General features: G+C 48.6%; 1 pseudogene; it reads right to left on the bottom strand.

The window, feature by feature from the left end:
* Positions 1–4,042: 4,042 nt before the first annotated feature.
* On the bottom strand, positions 4,043–4,603 carry LOC118639509 (annotated as a pseudogene).
* Positions 4,604–6,202: the final 1,599 nt, after the last annotated feature.

The following is a 6,202-nucleotide window of genomic DNA, read 5'->3' as shown; positions in this document are numbered from 1 at the left end:
CCAGGATTCCAGATTAATCTTGATCTTGGGAGTCAAGGGCCCCTAGAGTTCATCCTAGGTCTTCCCAGGGGTCTCAGGCCCAGCACTTGGTTATCTGACTCCAGCTCCACCAGCTGAACAAGGCAGGGTTGTCACTGTTGGTTCTGTGAGGACCCCAGTCTTGGGGTCCCACAGCTGGCGAGCTGGGCGTGGGGACAGGATCATCCAGTCAGGGTGTGCGTCTGTGTGTTTGTGGCTAGTTACCTGTGTCTGCTCCTGGGGTGCATGGGCATATTTGAGGCTCAGCGGATCAGCATGTGGGCTGGGGAAGAAGGTTGCACGACTTCAACTCCCAGCTCACAGGTCACTCGCTGGATGAACTTGGACAAGTTACTTAGCGCCTCTGTGCCTTTTTTTTTTTTTTTTTTTTGCCTTGTCTGTATAATGAAGGTAATCCTTTTCCACCTCGCAGGGTCTTTTGAGAATTTAAGGAGATGTTACTTGTCAGGCGCCAGGCTTAGGGCCAGCCTGTGGTCCGGGGCTCATCAAGGACGGCCTGTTCGACGGTGTCATTCCGCATCGTGTGATGGCTGCTATCACATCAACTTCACTGGGTATCCATTGGGTATTGTTACTATGTTTGCCATTTCGAGTTTTCCTGAGCAGTTGGAGGAGCCACCTGGATACTTTCCGGATCTTCCGCTTCCAGGACTAGCTACAAGATTACCCCTCGGCATCCTCTCTGCGACCCCCGAGTGAGCCAACATCTTCTCTCCGACCCCAGTGCAAACCCCACGGGTGCGAAACCAGACCCTCTCCCTAACCCTCCATCCAATTCCAGGCCTAAAGCGCCCTTAGCCACGCCCACAGCACTACGACCACGCCCCGCCGCGGTCCAAACACTGCCACAAAGCCACGCCTCCCCGTCAGTTTCAGGTCTGGGTACCCCCACAGAACACCACGCCTCCTGCCCATCCACTTTAGCCACACCTTCTTCTACCTACCCCGTCTAGCACTGCCCCCTGCCCTTCTGGGTGCAGCACCCTGTCCCGCCCCTCAATGCCCTAAGCCTGGTGTAGTCACTATTGCGGGGAGGGTGTGGGTCTTGGAGATTTTATTTGCCCCTGGAAAGATTTTGCCGAGGGGAGTAGGCGAGGTACATCCTGTGCTGGGGCCGCATGAATGTTTGGGCCTCAGGAGGGTGTTAGGCAGAGGCTGTGAAGATCATGGACCCAGAGACCTCTGCCCACACGCATCCCTTTTGTCTATAAGTGATCTGCCTTTCAAGAACATACCCAGGGACCAAAAACTTTTCTTCTAGTGGGGAGAAAAGAGCCGCAGGCACCTGGTGATACGAGGAAAACGCTCAGCAAAATCCACTCGCCTGCCACCTTCATCCTCAGAATTCTACCCAATCTCTGGGCTCTGTAGCAAGAGTGGAAAAGGTTGTGGTTGCCTTGTTTGTTTTTAAAAATTCTAAGACTAGACAAACGATTTATTTATACTCTTCATCTAGAATCTTTTTGTTGTTGTTCAGATAGAGTGGGAGGGGGAGAGAGGAAGAGAGATAGAGAAACATCGACATGAAAGAGACACATGGAGTGGCTGCCATCCGCAGGACCCAACCAGGGCCGGGGACAAACTGCAACCGAGGTACGTGCCCTTAGGGGGAACCGAATCCAGGTCTCTCTGGACCGCAGGCCAGTGCTCTAACCGCTGAGCCAAACCGGCCAGGGCGCCTTGTTTGTTTTTAAAGAGGAGTGGTCAGAATTGGATACGCTCCTCCCTTTTGCCTCTTAAGATACAAAACTTAAAAAGAAATAGAAAATGACACTTCATCTACTAAAATCAACAAATGGATCTGAATGATATTTATATGTGGTGCAGGTCAGCTTCACTAAGTAAAGACATAGGGGGAGGTTGGCTCAGCTGAGGCTGAGGAGGGGGCTTCTGGGCGCCACCACCAGCCCCTCCTGGGTTTCTTTTTTCTTTTTCTTTTTTTAAAAATGTTTTTCCTTTATTGATTTTTAGAGAGATAGGAAGGGAGAGGGAGAGAGAGATATAGAAACATCGATGAGAGAGAACATTGATTGGCCACCGCCTGCACACACCCCACTGGGCATTTGGCCCACCACCTGGGCGTGTGCCCTGACTGGGAATCAAACCCACGACCTCTTGGTGCATGGGTCGACGCTCAACCACTGAGCAGCCACACTGGCCAGGATCCTGGGTTTCTTTGTTTGTTTTGTTTTGTTCTCTTTCTCTGGCTCTCTGTCCCTTTTTCTCTCTAGGTTTCTGTTCCTTCATCTCTCTGAGTTCTTCCTTCATTCTGTCTGGTCTCTGTTCACTTTTTTTTTTTTTTTAATCCTCACCCGAGGACATTTTCCCATCCTTTGTTCAGATAGAGTGGGAGGGGGAGAGAGGAACAGAGAGAGAGAGAGAAACATTGATGTGAAAGGGACACATCGAGTGGCTGCCACCCTCACGACCAACCAGGGCCGGGGACAAACTGCAACTGAGGTACATGCCCTTAGCGGGAACCGAACCCGGGTCTCTCAGGACCGCAGGCCGACGCTCTAACCGCTGAGCCAAATCAGCCAGGGCTCTGTTCACTTCTGTCTCTGCATTTCTCTTTCTCAGTCTATCTCTGTCATCTCTTTGACCTTTTGGCCATGTCCCCTTCTCAGCCCTCCAACCCAGGGCTAAAGACTGTTAACCCATCTTTCTCCTCATCAGTTCAGGGCTCACCAGTCCCACACTTTTCATCCCTTAGCCCCATTCTGCCTCACTGGGAAGGACGATGTGATGAGCAGAGGAGGATTGTAAAAGGAAGATTGGCAGAGGTGACCGATGTCACTTCTGGGCTGACAGAAGTTAGGACGGCTTCTCCTCCTTCCTCTTCCTTATGCTGATGATGGTGGAGCCAAAATATGAACATTTCCTGCTTTAGACCCACCTTGCATTGTTGTCCTAAGCCACTGAGATGACAGGGTTTATTTGTTGTAGCAGCTAAATGTCACCTTACCTAACAGCACACCCAACATACATCTCCATACAGAAAGCTGACAAGACCCCAACACTAAAATTCCCAAACCTCAACTCACATCCATCTCCAACCAGCGTTAGTCTTAACTAAATCAGAACCCTAACCCAACCCACATTCTTTAAAAAAAAATATATGTTTTTATTGATTTTTTAGAGAGAGGAAGTGAGAGAGATAGAAACATGGCCCCTACTGGGGATTGAGCTCCCAACTCGGGCATGCCCTGACCGGGAATCGAACCAGGACCTCTCAGTCCATGGGAAGACGCTCAGTCCACTGAGCCACACCGGCTGGGCCCACATTCTTTTTTTTAATTTTAAATGTTCCCTTTTATTTAGAAACCCAGTACCTCTTTGTTTTAATCTAGTCAAGTAGCCTTTCTTCAGCTTATTAGAAAAATTCTACTGCCTGGCCTGTTTGCTCAGTGGTTAGAGCGTCAGCCTGCAGTCCAGAGAGATCTGGGTTCGGTTCCCGCTAAGGGCACGTACCTTGGTTGCAGTTTGGCCCTGGCCCTGGTTGGGTTGTGTGGGTGGCAGCCACTTGATGTGTCCCTTTCGCGTCGATGTTTCTCTCTCTCTCTCTCTTTCCCTCCCTCCCACTCTATCTGAACAAAAAATGGAAAAATGTCCTAGGGTAAGGATTAAAAAAAAAAAATTTCTACCTATATAGTTGTATTTTTTTTTGTTAGTCCTCACCTGAGGATATTTTATCCATTGATTTTTAGAGAGAGTGGAAATGAGAGAGGGATGGGAGTGGGGGTTGGGGGGAGAACATCGATGTGAGAGAAACACATCAATCGGTTGCGTCCCAAAAGCGCCCCAACAAGGGCTAGGGGTTGAACCTGCAACCCGGGCATGTGCCCTTGACTGGGAATCAAACCCAAGACCCTCCATTGCGTGGGTTGACGTTCTAACCGCTAAGCATACCAGCCAGGGCTATAGTTGTATTTTTTAAATAACAAATAAATATAATGCCAGCTAGTAGACATCTGGGGGACTGGGTGTCATGTAACAATTTTTATCATTTCTCTACAAACGCTGCTGCCATGGGTGTCCTTATGCTCCCTCCTGCCGAAGCTGTCGATTCTCCATCTAAGCATTTAATCTGCGTATTTCCCAGTCCATTGCTTCTTGGCCTTTGTTAGCATTTGAAGATAGCATATTTGCCATCAGCCCTTCAAGGTAACTACTGAGACTGACCCCTTTCACAGTGATTATGGCCTCTTAAGTCAAAACAGTGTTTTCTGCATTCTGAGAATGTGGTTTGCATGTAAGTCTCTCACCTACTGATGTTGTAAATGAAATATTAGTGGATTTACATTCCATTATTTTCTCTATAGGATCAACTACAGAATGTTCTTGCACATATATTTTGGTTCTTGCTGCACCAAGAAGAGATTTCACAACGGGAGGCAGACCCACTCTGTGCTGTGCAACTTTCCAGAAGGATCTATATGTCTGTTTAGTACATCAACTCGATCCCCACTTGGGTTCACAGGGTTTGGGTATTTCTGCATTCTGCATTGTGGCCGTTGTAACAGTTTTCCATGAGTGGTTCAAAGATGGACTGGTTCAAAGTCCAGATCTTTTTTTTTTTTTTTTTAATCCTCACCTGAGAACATTTTTGCATTTATCTTTAGATAGAGCGGGAGGGGGAGAGGGAGGAAGAGAGAGAGAGAAAGATCGATGTGAGAGAAACACATCGACCGGTTGTCACCCACACATCTCCAACCAGGGCCGGGGACAAACTGCAACCGAGGTACGTGCCCTTAGCGGGAACCGAACCTGGGTCTCTCTGGTCCGCAGGCCGATGCTCTAACCGCTGAGCGAAACCGGCCAGGCCCAAAGTCCATATCCTCATAGTGCTGTCCAGGTGGACAAAGAGGCCACACAGGCCCCTGCCCCACCCCCTAGCCACCCCAACCCACACTCTGACAAAAGTTGGGTCAACTCTTAAAGATAACCCTACTCCAGTCCTTGTCTTAACTCTACCTTTGGCCTCGCCTGACTCTGACCTCAGCTATGACCCTAACTTTTTATAATCTTTATTATAAACCTAACTCTGACTTTGTCCTGAACCCCAACACTGTCCTTAATCCTAAACCTATGACCTATTCTTAGCTATGATTCTAATATTGGCCTAATTCTATCTCTAATGACCATGGCCCTTAATTACAAATCTGATGATTTTGGTATACTCCAATCTTTAACATTAACCTCAGTCCTGACAGAGATTCACCTTGACCTTGATCCCAGAGATGTCTCCAGTCCAGTCCTAGATCCAAACACAGCCCCGGTTTCAGCCAGAATCCCAGCCTTGACTGTGATTCCAGCTATAATCAGAGTCCTAACTCTATGCCTGATCTTTACCCTTATCCTACATAACCCGAACCCTAACCACGATCGTAACCCAAACGCCAACACTAGTTGTCATCTTTACCTCAATCTTAACCAACTTCCTTCAGCCCCAAACCAAACTCTGGTGATACTGATTGCTACTGATCCTTAATTTTAGCCTTAGTCTGATTAATTTCTAATCCTAACTGGAACCAAACTCCAGTCCTAAGAGCTTTATGTAACGAAGTCATCCCTGATTCTTCTTTGTCTTTCACCCAGTCTGCCAGCAAATGCCATTAATGCCACCTTCAGATTCTCTCGGTATCCAACCATTCCTCTCCATCCCCACAGCCACCACCATCTTCTTCCCGGACTTCTGCAGCCATCCTCTCACTGGGCATCCTGTTCTGTTCCACTCTCCTAGCCCCCATCCCCTATAGACCGTTCCCCACACAACAACCAGAGGGATCCTGTTTGGCTCAGCGGTTGGAGCGTCGGCCTGCAGTCCAGAGAGACCCGGGTTCGGTCCCCGCTAAGGGCACGTACCTCGGTTGCAATTTGTCCCCGGCCCTGGTTGGGTCATGCGGGTGGCGGCCACTCAATGTGTCCCTTTCACATCAACATTTCTCTCTTTCTCTCCTTCTCACTCTATCTGAACAAAATATGGAAAAATGTCCTCGGGTGAGGATTAAAAAAAAAAAAATCGGAATTAGCTCACATCCTTCTGCTCAGAACCCTCGAATGGCTTCCATCTTACAAGATGTAAAAGTCCCACATTGGCTCCCAAGACCCTAAATACTAGGGCCCCCTTTGCCTCCTCTCTGACCTGTTTTCTTCCCGCCCT

This window comes from Molossus molossus, unplaced genomic scaffold, assembly GCF_014108415.1.
Source record: "Molossus molossus isolate mMolMol1 unplaced genomic scaffold, mMolMol1.p scaffold_m16_p_21, whole genome shotgun sequence".
NCBI classification, from domain to species: domain Eukaryota; kingdom Metazoa; phylum Chordata; class Mammalia; order Chiroptera; family Molossidae; genus Molossus; species Molossus molossus.
This window is presented reverse-complemented; position numbering and strand designations above follow the sequence as displayed.